At 47.3% G+C, this 17,037-nt stretch overlaps 1 protein-coding gene across 6 annotated transcripts in view; it reads right to left on the bottom strand.

Annotated features, from left to right (window-relative positions):
* pard3aa (par-3 family cell polarity regulator alpha, a) overlaps positions 1 to 17,037 on the bottom strand; it is a 1,126,646-nt gene that overhangs the window by 686,257 nt on the left and 423,352 nt on the right. The gene's annotated exons all lie outside the window — the stretch shown is intronic.

Below are 17,037 nucleotides of genomic sequence, written 5' to 3'. Positions count from 1 at the left end.
TCCCATTTAAGACAAAGATGAGTTTCTCCTCTCATAGGGTTGCTAGTCTATGGAATTCTACTGCAGATAGCAGTAGAGGTTTGACAATTAAAGATGTTCACGGGCAGGTGTCGACAGATGTGATTACCAAGAGAGTCAAGAGAATGAGGGACTGGGGGGGTTCTTGGATAGGCAGGCAAGAAAATGGAGCCAGATCAACCATGATTTTATTAAATGGCATAGCAGGCTTGATGAGTCAATGGTCTGCTCTCACTTCTATTTATTGTGACTCCTCAGGTGCTGACCATCCAGAGGTTCAAATCTACCATTATCACCCCTCTCCTCAAAAAAAGGCTCACCCTCTGTCCCTATTAACAATTGCCCCTTCTCCAACCTCCCTTGCCTCACTGAAGTCCTTGAACCAGCAGCCACCTTCCAAATCCAAGCCCCATTTTTCTCTTCAATTAGACTTCTATGCGTGCCGCAGTAGAAACAGTCCCTATTGAAATCAATGTGATATGCTACGAGACTGCAGCAAAGGGAAACCATTCCATCCTCGTGTTGCTTGCCTGCGGTCTTTGACAGTAGACCAACCATCCTCCTCCAATGCCTCTCCTCCATGATCTCATTGACACTTCCCGCAACCTGGTTTCTAATCTGATAGAACATGATTGACCTGAAGTGCTAACCCCATTCCTCTCTCCATTATTGCTGTCAAAACAGAGCATTTTCTGTTTTTATTTCAGACTTCATTCCAAAATATACTTGATAATTCCTTTCTTGACCAGCATGCCACATCCTAACCACCAAAACCATGACTCACCCCAAACTCTGCTCCCCAAATCCTAACTCATACCAAATTCTATTCATCCATCACTCCTGTGTAACAATGGCATACATTCATTCATGGCCCATTAAACCTCAAATTTACAACTCCACCCCCTCGTCCCTCCATGCAACCTATTCCAGTTCAACAATACATTGTTAACGTTCTGCTCCTCCTCGTGCACACTCCCCTATTTTAAATCCTCAACCACAGCTGCCTGGGGCCTCAGCATTGGAATTCCCTCACTATAATCCATTTGCCTCTCTACCTTGCTCTTTCCTTTTTTTAAATCTATTTCTTTGACTAAAGTTTTGGTCATCTGTACAAATGCTTCCTTACGTGGCTTAGTCTATAACTAATATTTGACACACTCCTGTGAAGCAGCTTGGAACCTAATTAACATCTTCAAGGGACCATATAAATCATATCTGCCATTTCTGGAATTTTTGGAATGCAACAGTTTGTGCATTTTTTCTTGATATCCAATAAAGGACCAATTAATAACTGAGCTTTTGAGAATAAAGAAGGATTGAAATTAATTCAGCATTTCAGTTATCTGTTCTGGCAATTGGGCTTTTAGAGCGCTGCAATATCCCAGAATAACAAAACGTAAAAGTAAATGAGGTGCAAATGCACAGTCCTGTACACAACAATACGCTGGAAATTAATAATTTGTTTCTAACCACTGAACAATCTCTAATTAACTGTTATTAATTTAAAAAGCCTCACTACTTTCTGTTGCGATCATTTAAATAAGACCCAATTCCAATTTTTGTATTCCTCTCTCCCAGTTATTTGCTCCATTGTTTTCTCCTGATGGAAATGGTGGGGTACAATTCAACATGCAGCAGCATTTGCACACTTCATCGAAGTAGCTGGGCAAATAGCTTTGTGGTTTATTGGGCAGTGGCAACCAGTTCCCAAGAGTGGCATGAGAAGCATCATTCATGCCAATCACTACCTGAAACGGGAATTGAACCCGCGCTGTTGCCGTCGCTCTGCATCAATAAATCAGCCATCCAGCAAACCGTGCTAACCAACCTCCCTTTATGCTGTATGCCATTTCTGTCCCTTACCTTTGAAATGCTATTGTCTGTATCCTATTGTATGGAAATGATAGAGGCTTAGAAATAAACTATTGTCGCCTTTGCCAAAATGAATGTTTTACGAACCAATTTACGTTGAAAAAAATGACACTCACTGATGCACAAACATATTTTATAACAACTGGTTACAAACCAGCAATATTTGGATTTCAAATGAAATAAAAGTTCCCACTTGCACAATAACTATTAACACTGCTTACAACCTGTGGTGGTATGTATTAGGGGTAATACGGTACATCACGTGTCGACAGGCTATTGGTGGAGGGATGCCAGGTCCTGATAGGATCTGCCACCGACTGGACTCCACCCAGAAATGCCGGTATAAGAACCCAGCTTTTCCCTCCATTTCCCTCAGCAGCTGCATTCTGTAACCACGCTGCTGGGGATAAAGTTCTGCTTAATAAAGCCTTCAATTGACATTACCTCAACCTGCCTCGCGTCATATTGATGGTGCTACACAACCTTAACATTGGAACGGTTTTCAAACATTTAATAAAACAACTCAGAGTGTACATACGTGAGTAGCCAGGTTCAAGTCCCACGTAAGGAATAGCTAGACATGGAAGGAGTGTTCAGGGCGCTGTTCAACAGGCTTCCCCCACTATTCCCCAAATGGGAAGATGCACTGAACAAAAATTCTAATATTGCACAAATTAAAATAATTGTGCATTGAACTGCAGACCCTACTTCCTTTGGTGCATTTTAGATTCTGTAACTTTCAAGAGACTGAAAGGGGGGAAACTGCAGATGAGACAGCACCTAATGAAGATGCTCCGAAACGAAATAAAGCAAACAGAAATCGAATGCAGTACCATAGGTTTACATTTTCTTCCTGAAATACAGAATTTAAGCGTAACAGACATCTACAGACGCTGAAAGATGCCCCGTACGAAGGGGATATGGCGCTCGACTCATCGATCGACAGTTCCAACGCGTCACAGCAAAAAACCGCACAGACCTCCTCAGAAGACAAACACAGGACACAACCGACAGAGTACCCTTCGTTGTCCAATACTTTTCCGGAGCAGAGAAACCACAACATCTTCTTCGCAGCCTTCAACACATCATCGATGAAGATGAACACCTTGCCACACCCCCACTACCAGCGATCAAACAACTGCGCAACCTCAAACAGACCATTGTTTGCAGCAAACTACCCAGCCTTCAGAACAGTGACCACAATACCACACAACCCTGCCATGGCAATCTCTGCAAGACATGCCAGATCATCGACATGGGTACCACCATTGCACGTGAGAACACCACCCACCAGGTACGTGGTACATACTCGTGCGACTCGGCCAACGTTGTCTACCTCATATGCTGCAGGAAAGGATGTCCCGAAGCGTGGCACATTGGCGAGATCATGCAGACGCTGCGACAACGAATGAACAGACATCGTGCGACTACTGCAAGGCAGGAATGTTCCCTTTCAGTCGGGGAGCACTTCAGCAGTCAAGGGCATTCAACCTCTGATCTTCGGGTAAACGTTCTCCAAGGCGGCCTTCAGATCACGCGACAACGCAGAATCGCTGAGCAGAACCTTATAGCCAAGTTCCGCACACATGAGTACGGCCTCAACCGGGACCTTGGATTCATGTCGCATTACATTCACCCCCCCCCACCATCTGGCCTGGGCTTGCAAAATCCTACCAACTGAACTGGCTCGAGACAATTAACACCTCTTTAACCTGTGATTATCCCTCTCTCCAGTTGCTCCGTCTGGACCAGTAAAGACTTAATTACCTGCAAAACTTGCATTCAAAGTATCGTCTTGCATCATTGACTTTGTCTATATGTATGTTTCTGAAACCCACCTCTTCATTCACCTGAGGAACGAGCTGTGCTCCAAAAGCTAGTGATTCGAAACAAACCTGTTGGATTTTAACCTGGTGTTGTAAGAAAAATGACTATAGTCATGTTACATAAGAACATAAGAACTAGGAGCAAGAGTAGGCCACCTGGCCCCTCGAGCCTGCTCTGCCATTCAATGAGATCATGGCTGATCTTTTGTGGACTCAGCTCCACTTTCTGGCCCGAATACCATAACCCTTAATCCCTTTATTCTTCAAAAAACTATCTATCATTACCTTAAAAACATTTAATGAAGGAGCCTCTACTGCTTCACTGGGCAAGGAATTCCATAGATTCACAACCCTTTGGGTGAAGAAGTTCCTCCTAAACTCAGTCCTAAATCTACTTCCCCTTATTTTGAGGCTATGCCCCCTAGTTCTGCTTTCACCCGCCAGTGGAAACAACCTGCCTGCATCTATCCTATCTATTCCCTTTATAATTTTATATGTTTCAATAAGATCCCCCCTCATCCTTCTAAATTCCAACGAGTACAGTCCCAGTCTACTCAACCTCTCCTCGTAATCCAACCCCTTCAGCTCTGGGATTAACCTAGTGAATCTCCTCTGCACACCCTCCAGCGCCAGTACGTCCTTTCTCAGGTAAGGAGACCAAAACTGAACACAATACTCCAGGTGTGGCCTCACTAACACCTTATACAATTGCAGCATAACCTCCCTAGTCTTAAACTCCATCCCTCTAGCAATCAAGGACAAAATGCCATTTGCCTTCTTAATCACATGTTGCACCTGTAAACCAACGTTTTGCGACTCATGCACTAGCACACCCAGGTCTCTCTGCACAGCAGCATGTTTTAATATTTTATCATTTAAATAATAATCCCTTTTGCTTTTATTCTGTTATTTGTTGTTATTGCTGTTACAGAGGGAGATGTATCATTTGAGACATTTACACTTCAAGAATGCATTAGGAAATTTGTTATATCTTTATGCACTTGAAAGTATTCATTCATATGCTTAATCATATCCATACAAGTTCATTCATATACTTGATATCATTCAAAGCAGTGACAGCCCAATTCATGGCACCATGGGTGGGTCTGCTGCACAAGAGGGGAGGTGGAAGAATGTCAGGGCTATAGTGGTAGAGGATTAATTGTAAGGGGAATAGACAGGCCGCAAAAGAGACTCCAGGATGGTATGTTGCCTCCCTGGTGCCAGGGTCAGGGATGTCACTCAACGGCTGCAGGGCATACTGAAGAGGGAGGGCAAATAGACAAATATCATGGTACACATTGGTACCAACAATATCGGCAGAAAAAGGGATGAAGTCCGAAAAGCAGAATTTAGGGAGCTAGGAAGTAAATTAAAACACAGGACCCAGAAGGCAGGAATCTCTGGATTACTTACAGTGCCACATGCTAGCAAGTATAGAAATAGGAGGTGAGTCCAGATGAATGTGTGGCTGGAGTGATGGTGCAGGAGAGAGGGCTTTAGATATCGGGGACATTGGGACCATTTTGGGGACAGTAGGACCTTCTAAGGCGGACTGTTTGCACCTGAACCGAAATGCAAAGAAAGCAAAGTACAGTACAATCACCAGCAACAGAGCACCCCTCCCGATGGACTCAATGCTCATTTCGAGCAGGAAGCCAAGTGCCCCAACAGCCTGGACACACCGATACCTAGCATCACAGCTTCAGAAGTCAGATCGGCCTCCTTGAAAGTGAACCCACAGAAAGCAACGGGTCCTGACCGAGTCCATGGTCGTGCACTCAGACCCTGCATGGACCAATTGGCCGGTGTTCGCGGACATCTTCAACGCTCCCTACTCCGTTCCAAGGTTCCCACCCACTTCAAGAAGACCACTAAACCAGTGGGCTAAATATCTGGCTTGCAATGCAGAACAATGCTAGCAGCGCGGGTTCAATCCCCGAACAGGTGTCGGAATTGAAGCCTACTTGTGACAATAAGCAATTATTATTATTATTACTATCATACCAATACCAAACAAAAACAGGAAACGTGCCTCAACGAGATCAGTGGTCTTCACATCTATCATTATGAAGTGCTTCGAGAGGTTGATATACATCAACTCCATACTTCCAGACTTCCTTAATCCACTGCAATTTGCATACTGCAACAACCGGTCCTCAGCAGACGCTATCTCCCTGGCCCTACACTCATCCCTGGAGCACCTCGACAACAAGGATTAATACGTCAGACTCCTATTCATTGACTACAGCACCACTTACAACACCATAATCCCAGCCAAGCCCATATCAAAACTCCAAATTTAGGACTTGACTCCTCCCTCTGCAATTGGAACCTCGACTTCCTGATACATAGACCACAACCAGCAAGGATAAAAAAAACAACACCTCCACCATGATAGTCCGCAATACTGGGGCCCTCCAAGACTCCGCACTTAGCCTCCCTACTATACTCCCTATACACACACATGACTGTGTGGCAAAATTCGGCTTCAACTCCATCTACACGTTTGCTGATGACATGACCGTAGTGGGTCGAATCTCAAGCAATATTGCGTAAGAGTACAGGGAGAGATAGCGAACCTGGTGGCATGATGCAATGACAACAATCTCTCCCTCAATGTCAGCAAAACTAAGGAGCTGGTCATTGACTTCAGGAGGCGAAGTGTCATTCACACCGCTGTCTGTATCAATGGTGCCGAGGTGGAGATGGTTGACAACTTCAAATTCCTGGGCATACACATCAACAATCTGTCCTGGTCCATCCATGTCGATGCTATGACCAAGAACGCACAATAGTGCCGATACTTCCTCAGGAAGCAAAGGAAATTCGGTATGTCCACATTGTCTCTTACCAATTTTTACAGATGCACCATAGAAAGCATCCTATCTGGCTGCATCACAGCCTGGTATGGCAACTGCTCAGACCAAGACCGTGAGAAACTACAGAGAGTCGTGAACACAGCCCAGTCTATCACGCAAACCCGCCTTCCATCCAAGGACTGTGTTTACACATCCCGCTGCCGTGGGAAAGCGGGCAGCATAATCAAAGACCCCTTCCGCCTGGGCTATTCTCTCTTCCAACCTCTTTCATCGGGCAGAAGATACAAAAGTCTGAGAACACACACTAACCGATTCATAAACAGCTTCTTCCCCGCTGTTACCAGACTCCTGAATGGCCCTCTTCTGTATTGAATTGATCTCTTCACACACGTTCTTTACAGTGGTAGCACTATACTCTGTATGCTTCACCGATGTTGATTATTTACATTGTGTATATATCGTATGTCCTATGTTTTTCATGTATGGAATGATCTGCCTGGACTGTATGCAGATTTCACTGCACCTCTGAAGAAGTGACAATAAATCTAAATGTGACAAGTGTCCTTGCAGGGAGATTTGCTAGTGCTGTTGAGGAGGGTTTAAACTATCTTGGAAGGGGCCTGGGATCCTGAGAGATGGTTCAGCAGGGATAGATGCACAGCTAAAATTAGAGGAGATGTCAAGTGAAGTCAGGAAGGCATAGAATGTCCAGACAAGTTAAGACACCAGGGAGTGTGGCAAGATTGGATGGTATTTATTTTGATGCGAGGAGTCTGACAAACAAGGCAGATGAATTTAGGGCACAAATTAAAACATGGGGTATGATGTCATTGCTATATCTGAGACATGGTTGAGAGGGGGGGGGGGGGGGAGGATTGGCAGCTCAATATACAGATGAGATAGGGGAGGAGTTAAAAGAGGGTGGGGTGGGGCTTCCGGTTGTGACCATGGAGTGAGTGGTCACATACAGGGCTGTTCCTGCTTAAAGTCACAGAAAAAGGCTCTTTTCACGCAGATCCGGGTGGAATTTTGATGAAAAGGCGTAGGTGAATGTTAGAGGAGTAATTTACCCCTGGAATGGTATGTCTTCTGATCGCCAGACCCAGTCGAAAGCAGTGAGAGATTTGGCTGGAAAGTTGAAACAGTCTTGTGTTTCACAGACAGTCTCTTCCAGCATGCAGGCGGGGGAGGGGCAAGCCTTTAGGCCCCAGATACAAGAATTGATGACTTTTATCAAGGAGGAATTCCATAAGCAGAGGAAAGAAATGCGTGAGGATCATGCAAAGGCCATTGCAGAAGCTGTGGCACCCCTGAAGAGTACTTTGGAACGGATGGAGAGGTGTTTGGAGGTGCAGGGATCGCAGATTCGGGAGATCGAAGGTGTGATCTCAGACCACAGCGATCGTGTGGTGGCTCTGGAGGCAGAGGTGGGCTCCTAGGTGACCTTTGTAAAACTTTGAGGGCAAAGGTTGAGGAGCAGGAGAATACCTCGAGAAGACAGAACCTGCAAATAGTGGGCCTGCCTGAAGGAGTGGAAGGTGCGAGTGCCACGAGGTACGTCTCGAAGATGCTGGCGGGGCTGGTGGCAGAACGGGTGCTGGATAAGGCACCTCAAGTGGACCGAGCTCATAGGTCTCGGAGGCAGAAGCCGAGAGCTGGGGAGCCGCCGCGGGCGGTGATTGTGAGACTCCATAAATTTGTGGAGAAAGAGAAAATTCTACGTTGGGCCAGGGAGAAGCATAGCTGCAACTGGGAGGGAAATAACATCTGCATTTATCAGGACATCGGACCCGAGTTGGCAAAACGGCAGGCAGGTTTCAACAAGGCCAAGGCGGTGCTGTACCGGCGGCAGATCGAGTTTGGGGTGCTCTACCCAGCGAAAGTATGGGTGACGTTCGGAGGCTGGGAGTATTATTTCGAGACCCCCAGGAGCGGCCGAAGACTTCATTAAGGAGCATAAACTGGGGGAGAACTGAGTGGACAATGCTTGGGAACCGGGGTGCTGGCACTATGTAATGGTTGGGAGCATGTTTGAAGTGGGTATAGGGATTGGGGGATTTTCGCCTTTTTTTTTGTGGGGTGGGAGTTTCTGTTCAATGTTGGGATTGTAAGGAGTTGTCGGGGTGAAAAGTTTATGTGGGGATGGATGTTCCCATCCCCACTCCTGTTTTATGGGACTGTTTGTGTTTAACATCTGTTTGTTTGTTTTTGGAGAAGGCTACCTGGAGTTCAGGAGAAGTCCTTGTTTGGGTGGGGGAGGGTAAGGCCAGTAGGAGGCCTTCTTCTTTGAGCTGAGGAGGGGGGGTGGGGGGGGGGAGAGGGGGTCATTAGGAGGTGCCTTTGGGCAGGGGCAGCCGCACTAGCAGGTTATGCTGGTGAACGGAACTGAGGTGGTGGGGGAGAAGGCCAAGAAGGGGAAGGGTTTCTGCGGCGCGGCAGAAGGTGAGAGATGACATAGTCAAGGACGAAGAAAGGGGCCATCTGGGATGGGCTAGGTACAGAGTGGAATTAAAGGGGCAGGGGTTAAGTGGGGAAGATGACGGACGGTAGACGGGATTGGAGACGCAAGCTTCCGGTAAGTTTGGTAATATGGAGCGTCCGGGGACTGAATGGGCCGGTTAAAAGGTCGCTGGTGTTCGGGCACCTCGGGAGCTTGAAAGCGGGGGTGGTCTCTTTACAAGAGACACACCTCCGTGTGAAGGACCAGGTTAGGTTAAGGAAGGGGTGGGTCGGGCAGGTTTTTCACTCGGGGTTTGATTCGACATCGAGGGGTGTGGCAATTTTAATGAGCAAAATAATGGGATTTGAGAGTGCGAAGGAGGTGAGGAATCCGGGTGGGAGATATGTGATTGTGAGTGGGGTATTGGAAAGGGCACCAGTAGTGTTGGTAAATGTGTATGCCCCAAATTGGGATGATGTGGATTTTATGAGGAGGTTGCTGGTAGCAATCCCGGATTTGGCCACGCACCAGTTGATCATGGGAGGAGATTTTAACTGTGTCCTGGAGCTGAGGGTGGATAGATCGAGCCCCAGGTCGATGGGTAGGGTACAAATGGCAAGGGAGCTGGGGGGGGGGTTTATGGAGAGGATGGGTATGGTGGATCCATGGTGCTTTCAGAACCCAGAGGGAAGGGAGTATTCCTTCTTTTCACACATCTATAAAGTGTATTCAAGGATGGATTACTTTGTAGTGAGTTGGGGGATTTTGGTTGGGGTGGAGGGGGAAGAGTATGCGGGGGTAGGTATCTCGGGCCATGCACCCCACTGGCTGGATATTCGGTTCAGTACGGGACAAGATCAAAGGCTGTGGTACAGGTTTGACTCGGGGTTGTTGGCGGATGGAGGTTTTTGTGATAAGGTGCGGTTGGCGATTAGGGATTATGTGGAGTTCAATCAGAATGGGGAGGTGTCGGCGGGCATTTTTTGGGAAGCACTGAAGGCAGTGGTCCGGGTAGAAATTATCTCATTTACAGTTTGTGCGAATAAGGAAAGGAGGGCGGAACATGACCGTCTAGTGAGCGAGATAGTGGAGGTGGACAGGGAATATTCAAGGGTGCCCACCGTGGAGGGATTGGCGAGGAGGAAAAGGTTGCAGGGGCAATTTGATAGGCTGACAACGGGGAGGGCGGTAGGGAAAATGCGTAGGGCAAGAGGCGTGCAGTATGAGTATGGGGAGAAGGCGAGCCACATGCTGGCGCATCAGCTGCGGAGGCAGGCTGCGTCCAGGGAAATATTGAAGATCCGGACTGGGATGTGGTGTCAGAGCCAGGGAAAATAAATGAGGCATTTAGAGAGTATTACCAAGGACTTTAAGAGGCAGACACAGGAGAAGTGGAGGGGGACATGGGGCGGTTTCTGGACGAGTTGGAATTTCCCCAGGTGGAGGAAGCAAAGAGGCAGGCATTGGAGGAGCCTCCTGGGGCTGAGGGAGGTGCTGGAAAGTATCAGAGGTATGAAGTCGGGGAAGGCTCCTGGACTGGATGGGTACCTGGCAAAATTTTATCAGGAATTTGCAGCGGACCTGGCACCACATCTGTTGAGGGCGTTTAATGAAGCACTGGAGATGGGGGAGTTGCCGGAGACGATGAAGCAGGCAGTAATCACACTAATCCAGTAAAAAGGAAAGGATCTGGTGGAATGTGGGTTGTATAGACCTATATCACTATTGAACACGGATGTAGAAGTATTGGCTAAGTTGTTGGCGTGGAGGATGGAGGATTGTGTCCCGGGGGTGGTTACAGAAGATCAAACAGGCTTTGTGAAGGGCAGGCAGTTCGCGCGTAACATAAGACGGCTGTTGAATGTGGTGATGAATCGGTCGAGAGCTCTGGTACCGGAGGTGGTGGTGTCCATGGACGCGGAGAAAGCATTTAACCGGGTGGAATGGTGGTACTTGTTCGAAGTTTTGGGAAGGTTTGGGCCAAGATTTGTGGCATGGGTGCGGTTGCTCTATGTGGTTCCAAGAGCGAGGATGAGGACGAATGATATGAGCTCACGAAGCTTTGACTTACACAGGGGTACGAGGCAGGGGTGCCCGCTGTCGCCGCTGCTGTTTGTGCTGGCCATAGAGCCATTGGCGATGGCTCTTAGGGGGTCGGCAGAGTGGCAGGGGATAATGAGGGGACAGAGGGAGCATCGGGTGTCGTCCTATGCCGATGACCTCTTGCTGTATGTTTCCAATCCCTTGGACAGTATGGGAAGGATCATGGGCCTATTGGGGAGGTTTGGAGGGTTCTCGGGATACAAGCTGAATGTAGGGAAAAGCGAGGTATTCCCAGTGAATGAGGTGGCACAGCGGGCTAATTTAGGGGGGATGCCATTTACGGTAGCGAGGGACAGGTTTAGGTACTTGGGGATTCAGGTAGCAAGGGAATGGACGGGGCTCCATAAGTGGAACTTAACAAAGCTGGTGGAGGAGGCCAGGGAGGATCTTAAGAGGTGGGATACACTGCACTTAACGCTGGCGGGGAGGGTCCAAGTGGTGAAAATGAATATTCTGCCGAGGTTCTTGTTTATCTTTCAGGCTCTCCCGATCTTTATACCAAAGGCCTTTTTTCGGAAAGTGGACAGAATCATCTCGGACTTTGTATGGGCGGGGAAGGTGCCGGGGGTGGGGAGGACCCTGCTACAGAGGCAGAGGCAGCAGGGGGTGTTGGCATTGCCAAACCTGCTTCATTATTATTGGGCGGCGAATGTGGACAAGGTGCGGCGGTGTGGGAAGGAGAAGGGGTAGAGTGGGTTAGGATGGAGGAGGAATCTTGTGAGGGGTCTAGTTTGAGGGCTATGGTGACGGCAGCGTTGCCAATGGCTCCGAGTAGGTATTCAGGGAGAGAGAGAGAGAGAGAGAGAGAGAGAGAGATAGTGGAAACAGGAGGTGGAGGGAAGTGGGGCTGGTCAACGTGAGGGATTTGTATTTGGAGGAAGGGTTCGCCAGTCTGGAGGAGCTAAGGGAGAGGGTAGAGCTGCCGACGGGTAGGGAGTTCAGGTATCTACAGGTTAGGGATTTTGCACGAAAGGTCTGGAAGGGGTTCCCGGGATACACCCTGTTGAAGCGACTGCTGCTTCTGGATGTGGAAGGGGAGGGAAGAATTGGGGATATATATAAGTGGCTGGGGGAGCAGGGAGGCGAGCGGGTGGTGAAGATCAAGGAGAAATGGGAAGCGGATTTGGGAATGGAGACCAATTGGGGAGTATGGAGTGAGGCACTGCGAAGGGTAAACGGGACCTCCCTCTTGTGCAAGGGTGAGCCTGACACAGTTTAAGATGGTGCACAGGGTGCATATGACTCGGGCGAGAATGAGTGGGTTCTTTCAGGGGGTAGCTGATGAGTGCGAGAGGTGTGGGCGGGGCCAGCGAATCACGCGCACATGTTTTGGGGTTGTGGAAAATTGGGAAGATTCTGGGCGGGAGTGTTTGCAGTCTTAGACAGGATAGTGGAGGAGGGAGTGGACCCGGACGCTTTGGTGGCGATGTTTGGGGTTTCAGTGAAGCCGGAGCTCATGGAGAGGAGGAAGGCCGATGTCTTGGCCTTCGCCTCTCTGATTTTGCTAGAGTGGCGGTCGGCATCGCCACCGGGGGTAGCAGCATGGTTGGGTGACCTATACAACTTCCTGCAGTTAGAGAAGTTAAAATATGAGTTAAGGGGCTCAGCAGGGGAGTTTGAGAAAAGGCGGGGAATGTTTGTGACCGCGTTTGAGGAGGTGTTCGTCGCGGGCAGATGGGGACGGGGGGTGAAAAAGGAGGAAAATCTGTACAAACTGTATAGTTGATTGTTGGGAAGAATGTTTCCCGGGGTGTTTATTTGCTGTAACTACTTTGATACAAGTTTGAATAAAATGCATTTTTTTTTAAAAAAGAGGGTGGGGTGTTGCAATAACTATTGAAAGTAATTCTGAGATTCAGAATTAATCTGCATTTGGGGATGCAGGGATTAATCACATGGGAGACTGAACAGAGGTCAGAGCCCATGGGATTCAAAGAAATTTGGCATATTGGATCCATAATTGGCTGAATGGCAAGAAGCAGAGGGTGATGGTCAAGGGATGTTTTTCTGACTGGAAGTTTGTGTCCAGTGGGATCCTGCAGAGATTCAGTTTTGGGGCCCTTGCTGTTTGTGATTTTATAAATGATTGAGATATGAAATGAGGAGGGTTTATCAGTATGTTTGCGGATGATACAAAAATCGATGGGTTCGTAAATAGAGAGGAGGATAGCCTTCGATTACAGGAGGATATAGATGGGCTGGTCAGATGGGCTGATCAGTGGCAAATGGAATTCAATTGAATGGTGTGAGGTGATGCACTTGGGCAGAACAAACAATGCAAGGGAATATATGATAAACAACAGTACCCTGGGAAGCACCAAGGATCAGAGGGATGCATGTACACCGGTCCCTTAAGGTAGAAGAGCAGGTGGATACAATGGTTAAGAAGGCATTTGGTATATTTGCCTTGATTAGCCGAGGCACAGAGTTTAAGCGCATGGAGGTTATGCTGAAACTGTATAAAACGTTAGTTAGGCCACTGTTACGAGTATTGTGCGCAGTTCTGGAATCCACAATACAGGAGGGATGCGATAGCACTGGAAAGGGTGCAGAGGGGATTTACCAGGATGTTGCCTGGGCTGGAGAATGTTAGTTATAAAGAGAAATTGGATAGACTTGAATTGCTTTCCTTGGAGCAGAGGAGACTGAGGGGGGGCACATGATTGAGATGTACAAAATTACGAGGGCACAGATAGAATAGACAGGAACAAGCTTTTCCCCTTGGTGGAGGGGTCAATGACCAGGGGACATAGATTTAAGGTGAGGGGCAGGAGGTGTAGAGGGGATGTGAGGAACAACTGTTTTACCCAGAGGGTGATGGGAGTTTGGAATTCACTGCCTGAAAGGGTGGTAGCCATGATGTGGAGATGCCGGCGTTGGACTGGGGTGAGCACAGTACGAAGTCTTACAACACCAGGTTAAAGTCCAACAGGTTTGTTTCGATGTCACTAGCTTTCGGAGCGCTGCTCCTTTCTCAGGTGAATGCAGAGGTCTGTTCCAGAAACACATATATAGACAAATTCAAAGATGCCAAACAATGCTAGGAATGCGAGCATTAGCAGGTGATTAAATCTTTACAGATCCAGAGATGGGGTAACCCCAGGTTAAAGAGGTGTGAATTGTATCAAGCCAGCAAACTACCCAGTCTTCAGAACAGTGACCACGATACCACACAACCCTGTCATGGCAATCTCTGCAAGACGTGCCAGATCATTGACATGGATACCACTATTACACGTGAGAACACCACCCACCAGGTACGTGGTACATACTCGTGCGACTCGGCCAACGTTGCCTACCTCATACGCTGCAGGAAAGGATGTCCCGAAGCGTGGTACATTGGCGAGACCATGCAGACGCTGCGACAACGAATGAACGGACATCGCGCAACAATCACCAGGCAGGAATGTTCCCTTCCAGTCGGGGAACACTTCAGCAGTCAAGGGCATTCAGCCTCTGATCTCCGGGTAAGCGTTCTCCAAGGCGGCCTTCAGGACCCGCGACAACACAGAATCGCCGAGCAGAAACTTATAGCCAAGTTCCGCACACATGAGTGCGGCCTCAACCGGGACCTGGGATTCATGTCGCATTACATTCATCCCCCACCATCTGGCCTGCAAAATCCTACCAACTGTCCTGGCTTGATACAATTCACACCTCTTTAACCTGGGGTTACCCCATCTCTGGATCTGTAAAGATTTAATCACCTGCTAATGCTCGCATTCCTAGCATTGTTTGGCATCTTTGAATTTGTCTATATATATATGTGTTTCTGGAACAGACCTCTGCATTCACCTGAGGAAGGAGCAGCGCTCCGAAAGCTAGTGACATCGAAACAAACCTGTTGGACTTTAACCTGGTGTTGTAAGACTTCGTACTGAAAGGGTGGTGGAGGCAGGGACCCTCATTACATTTAAGATCAACATTATATGCGCGCCAGGGGCACACAAGGCTATGGGCCATATGTTGGAAAACAGGATCAGAATGGTTAAGTGGTTGTTTTTTGACCGGTGCAGACATGTGGGCCAAAGGGCCTTTTCTGTGCCATATGATTCAATTACCCTATGACTACATTCTATTTGCCATCTCGGCAACAGCCAAGAGCAGCAGTAAGATTTTGCAGTACATAACTGGATTATGCAATTTAAGCACGTGACCAAACTAATTCAGTTTCAAAGCATTATTTGTAACTGTCTGGGGAGAAATCAATCAGCGGTGGTTTTTAGTTTCTACAAGCCCAATACACTATACATATTAACTACACCGGTACCACCTCAATTAGCAAAAAATTACATCAGTTGTAGCAATTTTCCAAGTCTTAGTACAACTAATAGTCAATCGCTCCCGGCAGACATAATAATTATGGGTCATAATTACTGAATTACATATCATCAACAGCAAATGTGCCAGTTCAATAATAAAATATAATAAAATTATGCTGTAACACAAAGTATTCAATCCACAAAGTACAACTAGCAAAGCAATAGTTTGAGAGAGAACTATTTAAGAAAATATAAAACGGATGTACCTATTTGCAATCACAAAGGATTATATAACAATTACAGAACAGAAACAGGCCATTCAGCCAGAGGGTCTGTACCAGTGTCAACGCTCCACAGGATACTCACTCCCCGCCTCTTAATTTAACCCTGCTTGAACGTCCTTCTTTTCTCCTTAGTGTACATATCTAGCTTCCCACTACATGGATCTGTGAGTGTTCAACTCCATTTTCTATCCATTCTCAGGGTAAAGACTTTAAATTTCCTCACTGAATTATCAATGACTGTTTTATACTTGTGACCCTATATTACTGTAGGAATAGTACTGTAACCAACCCTGAAGTGTGAATGATTTTCTTCATCAGCAAGTCTCTTTTTGTCCCCTGTGAATTGTCACATAAAGGACTAATTAAATAGCAGGATTCCAGTGAGATATTTCAGGATTAAAGGGTTTCTCGGCGTTCCCAGGAATTCATCATAACAGATTTTACAAAGTCTTATGGTCACATCCACATATATTTTCATGGTCAATGATTCACATTTGGACTATCACACCTTGGAATGCATTTCAAAATAGGGGGTGCTGGGGGTGGGGGGGGGGTGGCTATTGGCGAGTGTAAAGAGGGGCGAGTGAAAAGAGGAGATATTTTGGTTTTAAGAAAGATCCATGTGACACGTTCTAATTCCATGGCTATCTGGGATGATGAACGTCGCCCTCTTATACAGAAGGAGACTGATGAGTACCAAAAATTGTACATGTTCAAACATTTTTTAAATCACACCCTATGACTTCATTTCTGGACACCAGATCTGAATGGTGGACAGGGCAAACATTGACATTGCAAGAAACATTACTCTGTTTTCTCCTCATCAGCATTTCTCTACTTGTCCTAAGGATACTTTGTGGATACCAGGCATCTGTCATCCATATGTGCACATCCCAACAAAAACTATTCGACAGAGGGGCAGCACGGGAGCATTGTGGATAGCACAATTGCTTCACAGCTCCAGGGTCCCAGGTTCGATTCCGGCTTGGGTCATTGTCTGTGCGGAGTCTGCACATCCTCCCTGTGTGTGCGTGGGTTTCCTCCGGGTGCTCCGGTTTCCTCCCACAGTCCAAGATGTGCAGGTTAGGTGGATTGGCCATGATAAATTGCCCATAGTGTCCAAAATTGCCCTTAGTGTTGGGTGGGGGTACTGGGTTATGGGGATTACTGGGTTATGGGGATCGGGTGGAGGTGTTGACCTTGGGTGGGGTGCTCTTTCCAAGAGCCGGTGCAGTCTCGATGGGCCGAATGGCCTCCTTCTGTACTGTAAATTCTATGTCTATGTATTAGGAGCAGAAATTTGGACTAGCTGTGATCACACTGAATGACGGGACAGATTAGAGAGAGTGGATAGCCTACTCCTGGTGCTGTATCAGTCTGTATTCTTCACTTTTAGATATCAGAAGGTGA

Source organism: Scyliorhinus torazame, chromosome 6 (assembly GCF_047496885.1).
Source record: "Scyliorhinus torazame isolate Kashiwa2021f chromosome 6, sScyTor2.1, whole genome shotgun sequence".
Classification (NCBI taxonomy): Eukaryota; Metazoa; Chordata; class Chondrichthyes; order Carcharhiniformes; family Scyliorhinidae; genus Scyliorhinus; species Scyliorhinus torazame.
The sequence above is the reverse complement of the archived record's forward strand: the minus strand, read 5'-3'. Positions and strand labels throughout refer to the sequence as shown.